The sequence below is a fragment of the Sorex fumeus genome, unplaced genomic scaffold (assembly GCF_029834395.1).
Source record: "Sorex fumeus unplaced genomic scaffold, SorFum_2.1 ptg000063l, whole genome shotgun sequence".
Taxonomy (NCBI): Eukaryota; Metazoa; Chordata; class Mammalia; order Eulipotyphla; family Soricidae; genus Sorex; species Sorex fumeus.
Window position 1 is genome coordinate 26,162,031 of NW_026606120.1, and position 19,699 is coordinate 26,181,729.

Sequence of the window (19,699 nt, forward strand, 5' to 3'; positions counted from 1 at the left end):
GTAATGTGTACATTTCTCTTTTAAAGTAATAATGGATTTTATCTTTGTCATTTGTGTTTTCACTGAACACTTTATGTTGAGAAGAGCATCAGTGGCTTATCTTAACAGGCAGTATCTCTTGCTTTCAATGCTTTTTAAGTTGCTTTTCTTTACACTTGTCCACAATTACATTACTATTCCTATAAACATTCCATTTTCTTTTTTGGTGTTTGAACCACAGTCAGTAATGCTCAAGGGTTACTCCTGTTTCTGTACTCAGGAATTAACTCCTCATGGTTCTCAGAGGACTATATGGGATGCTGCAATTGAAGCTAGGTCAGCTGCGAACAAGGCAAATGCCCTAACTGCTATACTACTGATAACTCGAAGCTTAAACATTTTCTTGCCTTCCTGAAATGGCATATGCACTCTGTCTTTCGATGATGATGATGATTATGGTGATAATGGTGATGATGATGTGTGTATATGTAGCAAGTAGAGATAAATGGTGTGGTCTTAGGGGCCTAACCAGTCTACAGGCAAGGTCCTGGGTCTGCTTTGGGGCTCTCCTTGTCTGTGTCTTATTGACTTTTCTGGGTCATGTTAGCTATCTGAGCCACTTTCCTTTTCCTCCCTTGCTGCCTCCCAGCAGTTCTATCCACCTGATGTCCACATTCCTTTTAGACCTGCTCTAGGCCTTGCCTTTCACTCAAGGCAAGTGCAAGGCATGTGCAAGGCAAGTCACATGTTGGGCAAGTGCCCTTTCCTCTGTGTTATGACTCCCAGTGTCCCAGTCATGTCAAAGTAGACTTTGAAAATAGCTTTGAAAGTTATTTGAAAGACAAGACTTTGAAAGTCAACAGGGAAGAGGAGACCAGTATGCAATTGTAATTTATTTATTTACCTGTTATATTTTAAAATATCAATGCAATGAAAATAGAGATTTTGGTGAATGAACTCAAGACATGTCAATATTTATTAACCTGCTCCTAAACTGAATAAAATTACATAACCCATATTTGTTAAGTACTTGAAGAAGCTTGAGAAAAGAGTATGGATAGAACTTCCTTCTTGTCTGTAGCTCTCCCACTCTGAATGGATTTAGAAACTGTTAATAGAACTAGAAAGATATGATGTATAGTAGAAGGAATTGATAAAGAAGGAAAACCCCAGACGTTCTTCAGATCTAAAATTCTGTAGTCATAAAGAGAATAGTGTGCTCCCATATGTGCTCCCATTTCAGTTATTAAAAAGAGTAGAAAATTGATTGTACTGGTAAAATGAATGACACAGTAGTTGCCTGCCAGGCACCTGGGCTCCTATGTCAGGGAGAGCAAGTGCCCATTCTCTGCAGGCTGCTCAGTTTGGTATTGGGTTTCTCACTCTCGATTTATATCAAAGTATAAAGAGAAGATAGATTTTTATCTAATAAAAATGCTTCTCTCAACTCCAACCATATAATCTTATAGTATATTTATAGTAGAAATGTAGATTAACAATTGTGAAATCTAATTAACTCTAAAATAATATAAAAATTATTCCAGTCATATTTTAATATATAGTAGATATTGTTCAGTGCAGTTTTATCTAACATCTAGTAAATTCATTATGCAATTACTCCCTGATTTATTCTTTTTTTATTTTTTTTATTTTTTTAATTATTATTAGTGAAACACCATGAAGTACAGTTGTAGATTTACAAATTTTTGTGCTTGGATTTCGTTCATACCATGATCAAATACCCATCCCTCCACCAGTGCCCATTTTCCACCACCAGGATAATATCCCTCCCCCCTCATCCCCCCCATCCCCCAATCCCCCCTGCCACTGTGGCAGGGCATTCCCTTTTGTTCTCTCTATCCTTTTGGGTGTTGTGATCAGCAAAAGAGGCATTGAGTGGCGAACATGTTCAGTCCAGTCTACTTTCAACCTGCATCTCCCCTCCTGGGAGGATCCTCCAAACACCCTCCATTTGGTGTTCCCTTTTCTATCTGAACTGTCCTTTCCCCTAGAATACCCGGCTGGCCTCTAAGCTATGGAGTAATCCTCCTGGTGTTGATCTCAGCTATTCTTGGGTATTAATCTCATATTTTGTTATTTTATATCCCCCAGATGAATGCAATCTTTCTATGTCTGTCCCTCTCTTTCTGACTCAGTTCGCTTAGCATGATACTTTCCATATTGTACCACTTGTACGTAAAGTTCATGACTTCATCTTTTCTAACAGCTACATAGTACTCCATTGTGTAGATGTACCAAAGTTTCATTAACCAGTCATCTGTTCTTGGGCACTCAGGTCTCTTCCAGTTTCTGGCTACTGTAAAGAGTGCTGCAATGAACAAACAAGTGCAGATGTCACTTCGGCTACACATTTTTGCCTCTCTGGGATATATTCCCAGGAGTGCTATTGCTGGGTCAAATGGGAGCTCAATTTCTAATTTTTCGAGGAACGTCCATACTGTTTTCCAAAAGGGCTGAACCAGTCGGCATTCCCACCAGTGAAGGAGTGTCCCTTTCTCGCCAAATCCGTGCCAGCATCAGTTGCTTTTGTTCTTTTGAATGTGGGCCAGTCTCTGAGGTGTGAGATGGTATCTCATTGTGGTTTTGATCTGCATCTCCCTGATGATTAATGATGTAGAGCATTTTCTCATGTGCTTTTTTGCCATTCGGATTTCTTCTTTGAGAAAGTTTCTGTTCATTTCATTGCCCCATTTTTTGATGGGGTTGGATGTTTTCTTCTTGTGGAGTTCAACCAGTTTTTTGTATATCCTTGATATCAACCCCTTGTCAGATGTGTATTCGGCGAATATTCTTTCCCATTCTGTAGACTATCTTTGTATTTTGGTCACTGTTTCTTTGGAGGTACAGAAACTTCTTAGTTTAAGATAGTCCCATTTATCTATCTCTGTTTTCACTTGCTCAGCCAGTGGCGTGTCATACCGTTAGCCTCAATGTCATGGAGGGTTTTGCCAACTTTGTCTTCAATGTACCTTATGGTTTCTGGTCTGATGTTGAGGTCTTTAATCCATTTTGATCTTACCTTTGTACATGGTGTTAGGCAGAGTTCTGAGCCCATTTTTTTGCATGTAGCCGTCCAGTGATGCCAGCACAATTTGTTAAAGAGGCTTTCCTTACTCCACTTAACATTTCTTGCAGCTTTATCAAAGATTAGATGATCATATGATTGAGGGGAGATGTCAGTGTATTCAACTCTGTTCCATTGGTCTGCAGTTCTGCCTTTGTTCCAGTACCATGCTGTTTTGATTATTACCACTTTGTAGTAAAGTTTGAAGTTAGGGAGGTTGATTCCTCCCATTTTCTTTTTCCCAAGAATTGCTTTAGCTATTCGTGGGGGCTTAGAGTTCCATATAAGTTTCAGGAGTGTTTGCTCCATTTCTTTGAAGAATGTCATGGGTATCCTTATAGGAATTGCATTGAATTTATACAGTGCTTTCGGTTGTATTGCTATTTTGACAATGTTAAGTCTCCCGACCCATGAGCAGGGGATGTCTTTCCATTTCCTCATGTCCTCTTTATTTCCTGAAGTAGCGTTTTGTAGTTTTCTTTGTACAGGTCCTTTACTTCCTTAATTAAGCTGATTCCTAGGTACTTGATTTTCTGGGGCACCATTGTGAACGGGATTGATTTTTTCATATAACTTTCCTCTCTCTCACTGTTTGCATATAGGAAAGCCATGGACTTTTGGGTATTGATTTTATAGCCTGCAACTTTACTATACAAGTCTATTGTTTCTAGGAGTTTTTTGGTGGAGGTTATTGGGTTCTCTAAGTATAGTATCATATCATCTGTGAATAGTGAGAGCTTGATTTCTTTCTTTCCTACCTGAATGCCCTTAATATCTTTTTCTTGCCTAATTGCTATTTCAAGTACTTCCAGTACAATATTGAATAGCAGTGGAGAGAGTGGGCATCCTTGTCTCGTCCCTGATCTTAGAGGGAAGACTCTCAGTTTTTCCCCATTGAGGATGATGCTTGCTGTAGGCTTGTGGTAGATGGCTTTAACTATGCTGAGGAAAGTCCCCTCTATACCCATTTTGGCTAGGGTTTTCATCAGAAAGTGGTGCTGGATCTTGTCAAATGCTTTCTCTATATCTATTGATATGATCATATGCTTTTTATCTTTTCTTTTGTTGATATGATGGATTATGTTGATTGATTTCCAAATGTTAAACCATCCTTGCATCCCTGGGATGAATCCTACTTGGTCATGGTGTATGATCTTTTTGATGAGTAGTTGGAATCTATTTGCTAGTAGTTTGTTGAGGATCTTTGCATCTGTGTTCATCAGGGATATCGGCCTGTATCCCTGATTTATTCTTAATCACCTGCCTGGTGCATGGGGCTCCCCTACAGTTGCACCTGGTATTTACCAGGGGACCATGTGGTGCCCTGAAATAACCTGGGGTTGGCCTCATGCAAGGCGCATGTCTTCACCCTGTATAATTTCTTTCCCAGTGATGGTATTTTTTAAAAAGGAAAAACAAGAAACAAGTTCATAAATTGGCACCACTAGGTATTTCACTGAAAGTAAATACTGAAAGACATAATACACACCCTATATAATGTAGGTGAACAAGCAAATTCAGATTGTACTATGTCACGTATACTGATAGCTTCAATTCATCAAAAATTTTGTTTTAAAATACTATAATTTACTGAGGCCCAAACAATAGCACAGCAGGTAGGGTGCTTACCTTGCATGAGGCTGACCCAAGTTCAATCCCCGGTACGTGTATGATCCCTCAAACCTTCCAGATGTGATCCTTGAGTTCAGTCAGGAGTAAACCCTGAGAACTGCTACTTGTGACCCAAAATAAAAACCTCGACCACTTTTTACCCTCCCTTTGCTACACTCCAATCCTCCTCCTCCCCAGAGATTTTAAGGGCCAAGAAATTTGTTCATGGCATATATTTTTTTTTCTTCTACTTTTTGTCTTTAGAGTTAGTGGATATTAAAATATTCAACTTTATATCTTTCTTCAGTTTTCTCTTTTTCTTTTTAAGGGACTCAATTGCAAATACCATATATCAGATGAAATATATATATATACGTACAAATGTATATATATATGTATTTACGTATTTTACTCCTTGATTTTGTTTACTTCACAATTCTTCACAGCCCTGTTTCTGTTCTTGCATTATTATTTTTCCTCTTGGTTACATTTTAATATATTGCTATTAATTTTCAAGTTCATTGATCTCCTCTGGCATTCTTTCCATTTTGTATTTTTCTTCAAGGATATTGTAGGGTTTTTTGGCATCTTTCCTGAATCTGCTTAACTTTTGGAAATATAATAAGGTTATATTGTTCATCATCATTGTCTTTGTTTTTCTAACATGCATCAGCTCTATGTGAGTTTTTACTGATTTTTTTTTCATCACTGGGTCATTCTTTTCAGTTTCCATGTATGCTTGTAAATATTGGTTAAAGATAAGACTTTTACTTTTGTTTTGTTTAATGTTTTTGCATTGTAATATTTTTGAACTTCATTCAAATATATATTTGGATGGTGTCTTAGAATGTTAAGAATTTGATCCTCATGTCTTGAGGAACCAGTTGGGATGAGAGATGTGTGCAGAAAGTAGATAAAGGACCAAACATGATAACCTCTCAGTGTCTGTATTGCAAACCATAATGCCCCAAAGTAGAGCGAGATTATGGGGAATATTGTCTGCCATGGAGGCAGGGGAAGGGTGGGAAAGGGGGAGCATACCAGGGATATTGGTGGCGGGGAATGTGCGCTGGTGGAAGGATGGGTGTTTGATCATTGTGTGATTGTAACCAAACATGAAAGCCTGTAACTATCTCACGGTGATTCAATAAAATTTTAAAAAAAAGAACTTTATCCACTTAAGTATGTCTTTTAAAAGTTGTTATTCCCAGTCAGTTCAGTGTTTGGTCTAGAGTTAATTATTCCCCACTCCTCAGTAAGACCATCTTGAGCGCTCCACCCAATGACACTGGGTATTGAGATTTCTGGGTGAGTAAGTAATAGAATGGCTAGTAGTCCTGTGTGTGTAAATCCTATTTCCCATTCATATCGGTGGTTCTTTGCCCAGCCCCAAGGCATGCAGTGATACATGCTTTTCTGAAAGCTTTAGAAATGTTGCTTCTCAGTCACTTGCATTCTCTGCCTCTCTCTTCTCAGTACTCTGCTGATGCATTCCAGGTGCTTTAGTCTCTCAGCAGACTCAACTCTGTCTCATCTGCACTAGGAGTCTGTTGGGCTCTGCCTGATGTCTTCCTTTTTCTCTCTGACCTGGAGCCTCTCCAAGCTTAAGCCCTGGTAACTGTAGTGCTTTGGTTTCGCTTATATTATAATTTTGTGTCTTTATCATATTCTACAGCTTTTGTACCTGGGTAGAATGTTCCATAAAGTGTAATGTATGTGCTTTAGAGCACATATTCCTACATTTTTCTCTGCCCACACTCCATCTTCTTTCAAGACATGCAATGCAAGCAACCACAGTCAGAAATACCTGAGGGTCATTATGGGTTTTATTTCGAATGAATTGCGAAAACAAATATTATAACCATTTGGGGAGAAATCAAAGTCCTTTCCCTTAAAAATAAAACACAAAGTTTGCCCACTCTCACCACTTATTATTCCAATTAGTATTGGAAACACTTGCCATAGCAATTAGGTAAGGAAATATATCTTTTTAAAAAATTTTTAGATAGAAAAGGAATAAGTCAAACTTCCATTCTTTGCAGATGTCATGATTTTTATTTAAAAAACTTTAAATTTACAAAAAAGTTAAATTTAATCTACAAATAACTTTATTTTATTTTTTTATAATTTATTTATTTATTGAATCACTGTGGGAAAAGTTACAGAGCTTTCGGGTTTAGGTCTCAGTCCTGTAAATATCAAACACATTTCCCTTTACCAATACTTATTTTTAACCCCGAACCCCAATAGACCCCCACCTCCCACCCCTCCCAATTCTTGTGAGGCAGATGAGTTCTAGTTAATACTCTATCTACTTTGATTACAGCCGTGTAATCCCATCAGCGGCCAAGACTCAGAGACTATAAAATGCAGATTCCGGAACCGCGCGGCCGCATTCGCGGCCGCGCGACATCTTATCAAAACTTTTTTTATGACATCTTATTATCTCATTCCTACTTTGGACAAACTTGCAGGCTATCGAATGTAGCCTGCCCACAGGGCAGAGTCTGGCAAACTCCCCGTGGCTTACCAAATATGCCAAATACCAGTAACAATGATGGGTCTCATTCTCCTAAAGAGCCGTGAATATAATCTCAGGGCTAGGATGAAAGAGACGTTACTGGGGCCTGCTCGAGGCAATCGACGATCTACTTTGACTAGATAGATTGTTTCGATAGAAGATGCACAATTATTGTTTAGAGTTTACGACCCACCCCCCACAATCAGACATGCTGGAACAGCGTTGTGAAATGATTTGCTTTCTACAACTTGGTTTAAGAATAAAATGATGTCGCGGCCGCGTGGTTTTGAATTTCTGCTATTTTACTTATTGACCCTGGAAGAATTTCTATTAAAAGTTAGATAGTTAAGAGATTGGTTTCTGTGCCCTGGAGTCGTGGCCGTGCCGGAGAGCCGCTCGTGGGGGACAGCTGGCGACCTCGGTGGGGCGTGGGGGGATGGCCCACAAAGCCCCCCTTCCCATGAGGTCCCTGCCGCTCCCGCCAACCCCGGCTCAAGCCTGCTGTCCACAAGGCTCCCGTGCGGCCGCCATCTTTCTTTCCAGAGAGGAGCGGGCGGGCCGGTCAACACCCTTCCCCTCCGGGCAGGCTTGGTGGCGCGGTTTAACACATAGTCCATTTGCTTTTCTGCTCCAAGCGGCTGGTTCTCTGTGCTAAGTCCTTGTGCCTCCGGGGCCGTGGCCGTGCCGGAGAGCCGCTCGTGGGGTGCAGCTGGCGACCTCGGTGGGGCGTGGGGGACGTACAAATAACTTTAAATTTAAATCCACATAAAACTATTGTATATTTTTCTACAAATGCTCCTGGTAAAAATTGATATGTATGATAAAATGGCAGGCTACAACATCAACATGCAAAAGTCCATGATTTTCAATATGAAAATAATAAAATTTAAGACAAAGGTATTAAAAAGCATCCTGTTTATGATTGTGTCATAGATTTTCAATGAATTTAGGGAAGGGTTTTAGGTCACACCTGGTGGATCCAAGGTGCTCTGTGCTCGGGAAAGATTGAATGTGGGTTTATTGCAAGTGAGGCAAGTACTTAACTTCTGTACTATCTCTCTAGCCCTTGAATTAATTTTTTAGTAATTGTGCATTCAGAAATCTTTTACTGTTGCCAATTTTTTATTATCCCCACGTTCAGTTACATGATTCCCTATGGGATTGCAACCACAGTTAATAAAATTATGTTTCAGAGCAGCAGTTTTCAAAATATATTTATAAAATTTTATTAATTAGAGAATGTATGATAACAGCAAATTCCCAGGCCCATCATCAGATACATCCACTCAGAGATTTTGGGATGGTCTCAGCACTTTGCATTAACACACCAGCACATCTAATTCAAAGAAAAGTGACATTATTATTACAAAGATAGAGGAGGCTGGAGAGATAATACAGTCATTAAGGTACTTTACTTGCCTGGGCTCCAGGCAACTCTGCAGGCTGACAAAGACCTGCCAGCCAGGGTTAGGAAGGCACAGCTACAGTGGAGAAAGTGTGAGTGTGAAAGCATGGAGCACCCTGCAACCTCTTCCTACAAGTGGACTGAGCAAATTCACTCCCCCTCTCCCCATTACACTGACCAGCAGAACAAAATGTGCAAGTTTTAGATGGATTTAGACTGAATCCTGAATTCACTCACCCAAGTCTCATTGTCCCCCAGGATAGAACTGTTGTCTGTTGTCAAGAGAGCATACAGCTCTGGTTTGCTCCTCTTCCAACACACCCACATCTCATGTTGCTGTAAAGGTGCTGAGGGATTTTGTGGTGGCAGATACTTCTGGCAGAGAAATCAGTGGCGTGGGTGTGTGGTCTTTGGCATATGTGAGGACTTCTCCAGAAACGCTCCCATAACACCATCCCTAAAGAGTGGCTTCTGGGAACTAATTCTAATGAGTAGTCATAGTCTTAACCCACTTATGCAGATTTTCCTTGACATTATCCTGAAGTTGGGAGAAGTTTCTTTTACAATATAGGTAACTGATCTCACTTTTGAATAATCGCAGACATGTTTACTAGTAGTGCCTGCCCTACTTCAACGTTGGATTCTCTTTTAGGACATTTTCCCTGAGTGTTGTGAGAGATGTATGCCAAACGCCTTGTTAACATTCTGATTTCCTGTGTAACTAAGAGCTGACAATAAAGTAGGAGGACTCTTTAAAAGAGTTATTTATAAAACTAAAATTCCTTATCCACTAAAAAAAGTTTGTTACTTTTGCCTTTCAGCAATGTACATGGAGGAAAATGATATTGTCTAAAGGTAATAGTTTTAAAATTTATTCTGGCTTCATCAATTTTTTGTCTTCAAACTTCTCAATTTTTAAGGGGTAGCTACATGAAATGGTTGATTTATTTGATCTATTATTATTGTTATTATTATTATTATTTGGTTTGAGGATAACAACTAGCTATGGTCAATGATAACATTGATTTATTTGATCTATTATTATTGTTATTATTATTATTATTTGGTTTGAGGATAACAACTAGCTATGATAACAACTAGTATGGACTCAGGGATCACTCCAGTCAATGCTCTGGGGACCATATGCAGTGCCAAGGGTTGAATCTGGGATGTCTGCTTGCAATGTAAGCTTTCCATCTGCTGTACTGTCTCTTTACTATACACTTGAGTTTTAAACATAAAGGGATTACTTTAAATTGTTTAGTTAAACTTAATGAGATGCATATCAAGTATATATTAGATGCACTTTATTTGGGGGGGTTCGGGAAGTGCCTCTCACGGCAGTGCTCAAGGCTTACTCCTGGCTCAGTGCTTAGGCTTACTCCTGGATTGATGCTCAGGGATCATGCCTAGTAGATCTCATAGAATCATATTGGGTACTAGGGATTGACCTGGGTCAGACACATGTAAGATTAATGCCCTGCCCCCTGGATTGTCTCTCTGTTCTTAAACTACACATTTTTATAAAAGTTAGATTGAAAGATATCAGTTTCATCTTTTCTTATACTTTCATTTATTACACAAGTGTATTTTGATGACTTTTAAGTTGTGAAATATGAGAGTGGGGATGATATTAATTCTTCTATATATATTGCTATGTATTAAAACCAGTTTAACACTAGTTTGACTGAGGTTGTTTTTATATTAGTGATGAAACTTTTAAATATAAATTGAATGCAAGCGACCCTGTCAGAAAGATAAGACACTGTCAGAAAGTAGAGAAGAAATTGTCACATCACAGTAAAAAGACACCTAGTAGAATGGCTTTCATGTTTTCTTGAAGTACCATGCAGAATAGATATGCTTTCTAGATGACTGAGGATCCTTTACTAAGAGCTCAGAGGAGTTTTGTAAATCTAATGTAAATTCCTATGACACTTATTCTTAGCAAAAGTATATGGGAGTGTTTGCTCTATAGGAATTAAAATTAAAACTACTGATTTAAAATTGAACTCATTTACATTGAATTTTAGTAATATCTTTTGTCAGTATATAAAAAGTATAGCATTTCAGTGAAACAATATTCACTGACCATAAAATATAAGAAAAGACTTTCCTTGTGAGAGATAGTCTTCAACATCTTTCTATAATCACTGTGTTCACAGAATGAAAATAGACCAATGCAAACATATGGACTTTTTGAGAAGATGCCTTTTCGGAGAAATGTCAAAAGAGGCAAAGAATTGAGTCCCAGTATTGTTCTTTTTAGTGCACAGAGAAAATTGACAGTGTAGTTTATTACTGTGTTAAACAGACCAGAGATATTCTATTTGTGTGTTGACTTACACATTTCAACTAATTGATAAAATATATTATACTTCAGTAACATGTTAATGTTTTCTGTTGTAGGATCTGAGATGATTAACTTTGATGGGAGAAGTAACTTATTGTATACATTTAAGCAGAAATACATGAGCTCAACAAAAGATGTGATTTCTTTGAAATTTAAGACCAGGCAAAATGATGGGATTCTGTTGTACAGAGAAGGACAAAATGGCAAATATATCACACTCGAATTAGTTAAAGGAAAACTTGTCTTATTTCTTAATTCAGGTTAATCTATGGGAAATGCTTTGGGTAATTTAAATTAGTTAAAAAAAATTTTATGTCTAATTTTTGACAAGTAAATTATTGATTTATCCTAAAACCAGGATACTATTGAAAGTGGAAGAAATAACCTATAAACTAGTATTATGGTCCAAGGGTATAAGCCAGGACTTTCTAGGTGCATGGATTATCCTATAACTGAGTGTGTATCTTGAAAAGGCAACAACAATGTATCTTGAATATGCTTTTATGAAAAAAGTTTTATAAACTTGATTATTCTATAAAATGATTATTTTATATGTTCAACATGTTATCTACCATTATTGCAAAGACAAGAAAAATGATATGAATCATAATTATAAGGACAAATGAAATAGAATTACTCAAAATCTGAAGAAAATTGGCTTCATGACTAGAATAGTTTCACCAGTTCACCAGTCCTTGGGACAGAAGGAAAGTGTAATTGTGAGAAGTGCTAAACCTCAATAGTATGAACAGGATGGAATTGTTCATTTACCATTTCTCTCTTTTTAGGAGACTCTAACTCACCCTCCTCTGATGTCCAGGAGGTCCTCACTCTGGGCAGCCTGCTAGATGACCAGCACTGGCACTGTGTCCTTATTGAGCTCCTCCACACTCATGTCAACTTCACTGTGGACAGACACACACATCACTTCCAGGCTAAGGGAGAGCCTGACTATTTGGATCTTGATTATGAGGTGTGAAAATCACTTTCTAATATATTGGATGTACTTTTTAAATGTAAATACCAGGATTTATAAGAATATTAACATTTATTCTTTAAACATTCAATCTTATGGCACCATGCTCATCACCACACTTTCCCTTTTTACCTTCTAGAGATGGTGATGGATAGCAAAGAGATTTACTGTGATCATCTGATCATTTCTTATCATATGTCACCATTAAATCATGGTGTTAACCTGAGAATAATTTAATGTGATATTTCAATTATGCCTTAATAAAATACATAATTACCTGCTAGAGAATGTACCACTGTGTACAGAAAGTTTTTTTATTCTATGACTAATATAATAGTTGAGACTAATATAATGTGAGATGTCTATTATTCCTTAATAAAATACATTATTACCTATTAGAAAATGTACCACTGTGTACAGAAAAAGTTTTTCTTACGAGTTGGGAATTACAGTGAAATATTTCTTGTGGTTGATGATACACAAGAATGTAGGGAATACACCCAAAAGTCCATGGCTTTCCTATACGCAAACAGTGAGAGAGAAGAAAGCAACATGAAAAAAACAATCCCATTCACAATTGTGCCCCAGAAAATCAAGTACCTAGGAATCAGCTTAACTAAGGAAGTAAAGGACCTGTACAAAGAAAACTACAAAACGCTACTTCAGGAAATAAAAGAGGACATGAGGAAATGGAAAGATATCCCCTGCTCATGGGTCGGGAGACTTAACATTGTCAAAATGGCAATACTACCGAAAGCATTGTATAAATTCAATGCAATCCCTATAAGGATACCCATGACATTCTTCAAAGAAATGGAGCAAACACTCTTGAAATTTATATGGAACAATAAGCCCCCACGAATAGCTAAAGCAATTCTTGGGAAAAAGAAAATGGGAGGAATCAACCTCCCGAACTTCAAACTGTACTACAAAGCAGTAATAATTAAAACAGCATGGTACTGGAACAAAGGCAGAACTGCAGACCAATGGAACAGGGTTGAATACACTGACATCTCTCCTCAATCATATGCTCATCTAATCTTTGATAAAGGTGCAAGTAATGTGAAGTGGAGTAAGGAAAGCCTCTTTAACAAATTGTGCTGGCATCACTGGACGGCTACATGCAAAAAAATAGGCTCAGAACTCTGCCTAACACCATGTACAAAAGTAAGATCAAAATGGATTAAAGACCTCAACATCAGACCAGAAACCATAAGGTACATTGAAGATAAAATTGGCAAAACCCTCCATGACATTGAAGCTAATGGTATCTTCAAAGATGCCACGCCACTGGCCGAGCAAGTGAAAACAGAGATAGATAAATGGGACTATCTTAAACTAAGAAGCTTCTGCACCTCCAAAGAAACAGTGACCAAAATACAAAGACAGTCTACAGAATGGGAAAGGATATTCACCGAATACACATCTGACAAGGGGTTGATATCCAGGATATACAAAATACTGGTTAAACTCCACAAGAAGAAAACATCCAACCCCATCCAAAAATGGGGCAATGAAATGAACAGAAACTTTCTCAAAGAAGAAATCCGAATGGCAAAAAAGCACATGAGAAAATGCTCTACATCATTAATCATCAGGGAGATGCAGATCAAAACCACAATGAGATACCATCTCACACCTCAGAGACTGGCCCACATTCAAAAGAACAAAAGCAACCGATGCTGGCGTGGATGTGGCGAGAAAGGGACACTCCTTCACTGTTGGTGGGAATGTCCACTAGTTCAGCCCTTCTGGAAAACAGTATGGACGATTCTCAAAAAATTAGAAATTGAGCTCCCATTTGACCCAGCAATACCTCTCCTGGGAATATATCCCAGAGAGGCAAAAATGTATAGTCGAAGTGACATCTGCACTTGTTTGTTCATTGCAGCCCTCTTTACAATAGCCGGAAACTGGAAGAAACCTGAATGCCCAAGAACAGATGACTGGTTAAAGAAACTTTGGTACATCTACACAATGGAGTACTATGTAGCTGTTAGAAAAGATGAAGTCATGAAATTTACATACAAGTGGTACAATATGGAAAGTATCATGCTAAGCGAAATGAGTCAGAAAGAGAGGGATAGACATAGAAAGATTGCATTCATCTGGGGGATATAAAGTAACAAAGTATGAGATTAATACCCAAGAATAGCTGAGATCAGCACCAGGAGGATTACTCTATAACTTAGAGGCCAGCCAGGTATCCTAGAGGAAAGGGCAGTTCAGATAGAGAAGGGAGAACCAAATAAAGGATGTTTGGAGGATCCTCCCAGGAGGGGAGATGCATGTCGAAAGTAGACTATGGACTGAACATGTTTGCCACTCAATGCCTCTTTTGCAGACCACAACACCCAAAAGGAGAGAGAGAACACAGGGGATTGCCCTGCCACAGAGACGGGGGGATGGGGGGATGGGGGTGGGAGGGATATTATCCATGGTGGTGGAAAATGGGCACTGGTGGAGGGATGGGTATCTGATCATTGTATAATTGAAACCAAAGCACAAAAAATTGTAAATCTACAACTTTAAAAAAAATAAAATAAAATAAAGGGGAAAAAAAAAAAAAAAAGAATGTAGGGAATACATTTATATGCTATTGTGATGGATTGTCCCTTACTATTGTTACTCTCACATGGGATTAAGTGGTCATTACATCTAGGGAATAAGTAGATGAAACACTTTTGATATGACATCAACATTTTACAAAGTTTGGAACTTTCTTCTATATTACATCTAGTTTAGGTTTTGAAGATACTTTGAGTTGTAAGGCAATCTTAAACAGATTAGCAACAGAGATAATTTGGAGAAGTAATTCTTTTGTGCCAAAATTTGATTTCTTTTAAATAATGCACCCATTTAGTTCAAATAACTCTTAGGTTACCTGTTCCTAGATTATAAAACTTAGAAGGTTACGGAAGTAAAGAAAGCAAGGTACAGAAATAAGAAGAGTTGGACAGAAGGAAATAGGAGTTGGGGACTCCTTGGACATAGTGGTGGTGTGGAGCTCTGTTTTATCTATATATCTGAACCACAGAGTCAACAAGAACCAGTGAAAGTATGAGGTACAAACTGCAACAACCAATTTTGCCTGTCAAAGTTGCAGGCTGAGTGTTGAAAAGGAAACTGGGGACACTGATGGGGAGAAATTAACATTTGTGAAGTGATTGGTGTTGGAACACTGTATGTCTGAAACTCAACTATGTGTAACTTTGTAATTTAGTGTGACTTAATTTTAAAAAATATTATCTCATGTAATTTTTAAAGACATAATGCAAATTTCAGCACATTGCCAAATCCACTCTTAAAATCAGCAATTCCACAATGCAGATAACAATCTAGAACATTTCAAAAGTTATTTGGTATTAATGATTTCAGCATAATCATTAAATGTATATTATTCTAACTTTAAATATTGGCAAAATCCAGTATTCTCAAATATGTCACTTGAAAGATTAATAAAGTAGGATGTAACTATGGTAGGTCACTTATTAGACTAATCCAGACTTATATGGAAATAAAGATAAATTATTATCCATCAATGAAAATTATAGTGCCATAGGAGAAGATAATTGTAAGAGTATTAAACATACTATTTAAATATGACAAATGGAGATATGTAAATCTGAATCATCTATAAATCTGATCATATACTTAACATAATCATTAATGCCAGATAAATTAGATGATTTTGCTGTTCCTCAGAAATATTTTAGGCAGATAAGAAACTCATTAAATAGTGTTATTTATGTCATTTTTCTTCTTTCTAAGATTAGCTTTGGAGGGGTCCCCGAGCATAGAAAATCAATGGTGTTACCACGTAAAAACTTTAATGGCTGTCTTGAAAATCTCTATTATAATGAAGTAGATGTCATTGAATTATCCAAGAGAAAAAGCCCACAAATCCTCATCATGGTAAGAAAAATCTATATATGAGTTCAAGAGAAAAGGAAACACAGTTTTTTTTTATTGATTTGCTTTTTAAAATATACTTCTTCTAGAAGCTGGGAAGGTACAAGTTATAAATAATTTTTTTGTTAATGTTTGGTTTCTGCTATGTATATAAAGACAAATTCATAATTTCATAACATTGTTAAATTATCATCATTGAAAGACAATAATGTAGTGTCTATTTTCTTTTTTTTTAGGTGAAGCACTTTTTGCTGTTTTATTTTACTTTTTTAAAAATTGAATCACTGTGAGATACAGTTACAAAGTTTTCATATTTGAGTTTCAGTCATACAATGATTGAACACCCATCCCTCCACTAGTGCACATTTTCGACCAGCAATGTCCTCAGTATCCCAAGCACACACATCCCAGACCTTCCCCTGCCTCTATGGCAGACAGTTTTCCCCATAATCTCTCTCTACTTTGGGGCATTATGGTTTTCAATATAGCTAATGAGAGGCTATCATGTTTGGTCCTTTATCCACTTTCAGTACACATCTCCCATCGCGTTCGATCTCTCCAACCACCATAGAATTAGTGATCCCTTCTCTATTCCGGCTACATTCTCCCCCATCTAATGAAGCAGGCTTCCAACTATGGAGCAATATTCATGACCCTAGTGTCCACTGTCCTTGGATATCAGATTCATATTCTGTTATTTTGTATTCCACAAATTAGTGCAGTCATTCTAAGCCTGTCTCTCTCTTTCTGACTCATTTCATTTAACATGATACTATCCATGACCATCCACATATAAGCACATTTCATGACTTCATTTCTCTTAACAGCTGCATAGTATTCCATTGTGTAGATGTACCAAAGTTTCTTTAACCTGTCATCTGTTCTCCTGCACTCAGGTTGTTTCCAGATCTGGCTATTATGAACATTGCTGCAATGAATATACATGTGCAGATGTCATTTCTACTGTGCTTTTTTGCACCCTCGAGATATATTCCCAGAAAGATGTTGAGGGGTCATATGGAAGCTCAATTTCTACTTTTTGAAGGAATACCCATATTGTTCTCCAAAAAGGTTGACCAGCCAACCTTCCCACCAACAATGAAAGAGAGTTCTTTTCTCACACATCTGCGCCAGCACTGGTTGTTCTTGGTTCTTTTTGTTGTAGTCCAGTCTTTGTGGTGTGAGATGATATCTATAGTTGTTTAGATTTGCATCTCCCTGATGATTAGTGATGTAGAGTATTTTTCATATGTCTTTTGGCCATTTGTACTTGTCTTGAGGGAGCTTCTGTTAATTTCTTCTCCCCATTTTTTGATGGAGTTGGAAGAGTTTTTCTTCTACAATTCAACTAGTGACTTGTATATCCTGGGTATTAACAACTTATTAGATAGGTATTGGGTAAATATTCTCTCTCATTCCTTGGGTTCTCTCTGTATTTTGGTCACTGTTTATTTTGAGGTGCAGAAACTTCTTAGTATAATGAAATTCCATTTGTTTATGTTTGTTTCCACTTGCTTGTTCAGTGGTGTTTTACCCTTAAAGAAGCTTTTAACTTCATTGTTATGGACAGTTCTGCCTACATTTTCCTCCAGGTACCTTATGGATTCGAGTCTGATATTGAAGTCTTTAATCCTCTTTGATATGACTTTTGTGCCTGGTTCCTTTTTTTTTGCAGATAGATATCCAGTTTTCCCAGCACCACTTGTTGAAGAGGCTTTCCTTGTTCCACTTCATATTTCTTGCTCCTTTATTAAAGATTAAGTGATTGTATATTTGAGAGTCAGTAACAGAATATTCAGCTCTGTTCCATAGGTCTGAAGGTCTGTTTCTTGTTCAATACCATACTGTTTTAATTACTACTGCTTTCCACTCGGCCATCCTGACATTCATCTTTCAAACAACAAATGTTTTTAGATAATATTTCAGTTGTGCAGATAGAAAAAGAAACTGATGTTATTCCCAAGATATTAATTAACCTGTGTAAGGTTGCACAGAAAATGTGGAATTTCAAATCGAGGCTTTCTGACTGAATTGTGTGCTCTTCTAACTAACTGTACTACATTGCTTGCTAAATCATTTTAGGCTTTGGAAGTTTAAAATAAAATAAACCCCAGTTATCTTTTGTTAGAAAACAGTATCCGAATTGCCTGTGAAAATGATAATTTTTATAATGTTTTTAAATTTTGTTAATGCTATGTTATAAATGAACACGCCATTTTATCATTGTGACAAAATTAGCTAACCTATTTTTGTCATGCAATGTGGGGGACAAGGGTGAAGATTTTTGGGGATTAAATATCTCAATTTGCCATTCAGTTTGCAGTTGGATGTGTATTCCAAAACTACTTCCTGTGGTTTATGCTAGATTTTGTGTTGTTTGTAGCTCTGTTTCAAAATTTGTCTTGTACATACCCTGGGGTGAAAGACAAATTATAGTTTGTTTTTATAATTACTGAAACAAAAACAAATTATAACTGTAGCTTTTGCTAGGATTTTCAGCCTCCGTTATTAGAATTTAGAAGATTTCTTCTTATCATTTAGTTTCTAAGAGAATTGCCCTGTCATTTAATAAGCCACATTAACAAATTCTGAATGAATTAGATATCTGCTTTTGGTGTTGATGGTAAATTTTTAAAAGGGGTAAGTTTTGCTTTCCAGTTTTAAATAACAGTATACAATTCACTATGGTCTTGATCATTTAAAGGGCCTCTGTAGCCCTTTAAATATTCAAACTAGTACAGCCTGGTTCTTTAATTTGATTTGCATTAATTGCCCTTTATCACGTACTTGATTCTAAACAAACACAAAATTTTCTTATTTGGATTTCGGGAATTGGTTTGGACCACACCTTGCTGTATTCAGGGCTTCCTCCTGGTGGTGCTCAGGAGACTATAGGTGTTAGCTACAGATGGAACCTCGTTGGCTGCTTGCAAGGCAAGTGCCCTATCTACTGTATTTTCTCTGGCCCTAAAGACAAAATACTTTTTATCTAAAAAAACTTTTAACACTGAGCCCAGCAAGCTACTGAGAGTATCCTGCCCACACGACAAATCCTGGCAAGCTCCCCGTGGCATATTTGATATGCCAAAAACAGTAACAACAAGTCTCACAAGTTGTTGTGAGATGTTACTGGTGCCCGCTGGAGCAAATCAATGAAAAACGAGAGGACAGTGCCACAGTGCTACAGTGCATGATAGCTTGACCTCTTCCTTTGCTATCTGTATGAGCTTGATATCTTTCTCTTGGTTATCTGCTATGGCCAGGACTTCCAGTACTATATTGAACAGGAATGGTGAGAGTGGGCAACCTTGCCTCATGCTCGATCTTTGAGGGAAGGCTTTTAGTTTCTCCCCATCGAAAATGATGCTTGCTGTGGGTTTGTGGTATATGGTTTTGACTATATTGAGGAAAGTTCCTTCAATGCCCATTTTCCTGGGAGATTTTATCCCAAATGAGAGCTCTATCTTGTCAAATGCTTTCTTTGCAGCTATTGATAGGGTCACATGGTTTTTACCCTTTATTTTATTGATATGATGGATTACATTGATTCACTTGTGAATATTAAACCATCATTACATCCCTGGGATGAATCCTGCTTGGTCATAGTGTATGAATTTTTTTGGTGAATTGTTGGATTTTGTTTGTTGAGGATCTTTGTGTCTATGTTTATCAGGGATATTGGCCTGTGGTTCTCTTTCTTTGTGGTATCTCTGTCTGCTTTTGGTATCAGGGTGATGTTTGCTTCATAGAAACTGTTTGGAAGTGTTTATAATTGTAAAATTTCCTTAAAAAACTTTAAAATGATTGGGATTATGTCCTCTTTAAAGATTTGGAAAATTTTACCAGTGAATCTACCT

At 37.4% G+C, this 19,699-nt stretch overlaps 1 pseudogene; it reads left to right on the plus strand.

Annotated features, from left to right (window-relative positions):
- Nucleotides 1–19,699, plus strand: part of LOC130034970 (contactin-associated protein-like 3) — a 170,144-nt pseudogene that overhangs the window by 18,637 nt on the left and 131,808 nt on the right.